Source organism: Aplysia californica, unplaced genomic scaffold (assembly GCF_000002075.1).
Source record: "Aplysia californica isolate F4 #8 unplaced genomic scaffold, AplCal3.0 scaffold00602, whole genome shotgun sequence".
Taxonomy (NCBI): domain Eukaryota; kingdom Metazoa; phylum Mollusca; class Gastropoda; order Aplysiida; family Aplysiidae; genus Aplysia; species Aplysia californica.
Genome location: NW_004797872.1, coordinates 225,716 through 229,716, shown reverse-complemented (window position 1 = coordinate 229,716; position 4,001 = coordinate 225,716).

Genomic DNA, 4,001 nt, shown 5'->3' with positions numbered 1-4,001 from the left:
TTTTGTATTTTGGCTCAACACCTTTCTTGCCCATTAAAGAACTCAATTTCTGAGTGGATATTTTCTGGAAAAACGTTCGTTAAAGGCACAAGAAATGTAAATTTTCAGTTACCACGGACTCTTAAGCTAAGGAAATAACTAATCTTTGGAGGCCATTTTCTCACTAATTTTACCTCTGAAAACAGGTGACCCCCTCCTCCTTCTTTCGCAAATATCTTAGCCTGTATTCAAGACAAATGGACTTTTTTTCATCCAAACAAAGACAAGTGAACAAGTTTTAAGATTATACCAATAACTCTACATGCCCAGAAATTGACGAGAGCCTGATTCCACCACGTGCCTCACATTTAGAGTATTTGGGAGGCGAGCTTCCGACTCTGCGTGTCAGGGCCAACCCGGACTGAAAGGGATACAACATCCCAGAAGAACGACAGAGGCATAACATTAAATAATAATAACATACTCAATAAAGATTCTCCCCACTCGGGAATCGATGATAACACCAAGAGGAAATGATAACTTTACACCCATGGGAAGTGAAGACTTGTTGTATCAACAAAACTAATAGGAATTGATCTCTCATATTTTCGTAAATTTGTCCATAGATTTTTACGTTTGTTCTAAAACAAATTGGCAGCCGTCACATTTTCTTTAAATTTAACATTCAAAACTGACTTGAGCAAAATTCAAATTTTAATATTGATGCAACAAACGCTCAACGATCATAAATTTAAAATTCAAAACTAACATAGCAAAATGCAAATTTTAATATTGATGCAACAAACGCTCAACGATCAAAACTACAGCATCGGCAACAACAAAAGTTGCTTCAACAACAGCAATATCAAAACCAGCAACATCAGCAGCAACAATAACACAATTCAAAACAACCTTCAGCCACAACAATAAAAATTACAATAACAGCAACTATTGTCTTACTATCAACAGCAAAAACAATAACAAAACAAAACTATAGTTTTTTTTGTTTTTGGTGTTGTGAGCCGGTGGATTGTTCTTCTCCCATAGGCCAAATGTAGGCCTGGCTCGAGATCACAAGTAGCCGGAACTATAACAGTAGAATCACAATAGTCATAGGAGAAACCCCATGATGCGCACATTGTGTTGGGATGGAAAACCCCCCTCCCCCTCCCCCAAAATATACTCACACACACACACACACACACACACACACACACACACACACACACACACACACACACACACACACACACACACACACACACACACACACACACACACACACACACACACAAGCAAAACCCAAACAAACAAACATAGAGACAAAACAAAAGGTGTCAGTACGTATAGGTGAACATCAACTTCTAATCATTTTCCCGTTCACCTATTTGTCCTACCTGAGAGATATTCTTGCGACACAATCATGGGCTCTTGTGTGAAGAGAAGAGGGGCACTCCTCGCCGCTGGGGGCCATGGTACAACACCCAGACACAATGCACCGATGAAAGCAATGAAGAGAAGCTCCCACGAACACGAGTCTTTTCCTCCTTGTCGAGGCATTGTTTTCAGTTATGGTTTATCCTGTTGTAAGTGTGTGCACGGGTGTATCGCTATCGGCTCTGATCTAAATAAGTGAGATTACATCCTGAGGCTGTTGAAAGAATGGGAAAGAAAGGAAGGTATATTTTATTTTTATTCTATTCATTAAAAAAATAACAACAACAGCAAGAACAACAACAGCAACAGCAACAACAACAACAACAACAACAACAACAACAATAACAACAACAACAACAACAACAACAACAACAACAACAACAACAACATCAACAACAATAGCACAAAAACAAATACTGCACTGCGAAAGAATGACAAACTTTAAAAAAAGAAGAAAAATGAATGGATGAAAGAAAAAAACAAACATGATTGAATACATGAATGAATGGATGAATGAATGAATGAATACATTTATTGTTTGATTAAACGTTTCGAAGTTCAGCAAAGAAAAATTCTCCAAAGCGCACAAAAGTTTTTAAAAAGACAGGAAGAACAGTACAAAGTAAAGGAGCCAAAGGACATGGTGATTATACGGACAAAAAAAACAACATGGGGGGGGGGGGGGGGGGGGGGTATAAAACAAAGAGGCTAATGTGTTTGCGGAAACATAAAGCACTGGAAAAAGGGGAGGGAGTTTTCAGAGGGTGACAATGAGGAGGAGCGGTATTTACAACTAATCTTTTAATTTGTCATTTTCATTGCCAATAATGTATGATATTAACTGTTTCTTTACTTCTGTTGCCGGGGTTGAAGTTTTGTTTACATTGTTAACCGTCACATTTCTCTGATATGTTGTAGGTTTTTTTACATTGTTGACAGTCACTTTTCTCTTCATGTTTAAAAGTCACTTTTGTCTGGTGTGTTGTAGTTTTATTTACATTTTAAGTCACTTCTTTGATGTGTAATTGTAGTTAGTTATACGTTGTTTACAGCCACATTTTCATGATGTGTTGCAGTTTTATTTACCTTTTTTAACACTCACTTTTCTCTTATGCGTCGTAGTTTTATTTCTTACATTCACATATGTCTCTGATGTGTTGTAGTTTTATTCTTATCTCTATCGGTCATATTTCTCTGATATGTTTCTCCAGTCATTTAGGAAAAGAATAGTCCAGAAAAGCAGGTTACTTTATTTATTTGTCCCGTCCAACATACTGTGAATTATCCGTTCAGTGGTGGAGACGAAAGGTGCCACTGGTGGTGATCCCGTCACGTCGCCACCTTCACTGCTGTAGCCTATTATAGTTCAATAGTGTGGTGGCGAAGGTATCTTAAACTCAATGTATTTATTTCTGTTTTTATTGAAATTTGAAATAGATTCAATGTCAGCTTGTACCATATAATAATATATTAGCCTTCTTCTTCTTCTATCCCGTGGTTGGGGCAACCGTTGGGGCACCTCTGCATTGGAAAACCAGCTCTCGCCATCTATTTTTGTCCTCTGCTCTCCTCAGATTGTCACCCATCGTCTTTCCTGTCCACTCTGTGATGTTGTCCTCCCATCTCCTTCTCTGCCTTCCTCTCTTTCTCTTTCCTTTACGGTTCCTTGCAAGATTGTTTTGGCAAATCCTGTGGATCTTGTGACATGCCCATACCATATTAGCATATATGTATCTAAAATGTGCACTCTGACAAGACACTGCAGCCTTAGATTGTTTTTCGTTTTCTTGTTTTGTTTATGGTGATTTTCTTTTATTATTGTTTTGTTTTTGTTGTTGTTTTAAAAAATAAAATAAGATTGTTGTGCTACCAATTATATCTGTAAAATTGTCATTATTTATACAATTTATGTGTTTTATGTGACAATAAAAGTAATCTATTGATCATTTTATGTACGTATTTCCCTAGAAGAATAAATGGAAATAGTATTCTAAGTATTCGTTATCAAAGGAATTGCTCAAAGAAAGTGGTTTACTGAGGTTCAGCCAACACAAACTATAATTTATAAAGCTCCTTGGTTGGAAGCAGGATTCTGCGCTGTCAGTTCATGACCATGAAGATCATAACAACCCACTGAATTAAACTACAACTGTTTAATACACACTGCTTCTTCGCTTGTGCACGATAAGTTTATAATACACTTATCACATAATAATGTATAATAATATAACAAACTTACAGTAAACTTACCTTATGCTGTTATCATATAATTATATACCCCGTCAGTCAGGCTTAAAGAATGTCAACAGCAAAAGAAGAAAAAATGGCTGCCACTGTCAGAGACTACCACGATTCTTTGCCGTGGCAGAAACAAGAGTAGAAGCCTTGGGTTCGACTGTCGTAAAGTATGGAGAACGCTATAAATAATACTAGACTAGGGCTTCTACAGCCCTGGCAGTGCCAATGTCCGGGAACACCTTCTATCGGGTCGGTTCCTGTTGGCTTGTCGATCGATCGATCACCACTTCGCTGGACTTGCTGTGGGCTATTGTGTTTCTTAGCTTTAGGGACGGGTGGGAGGGGGT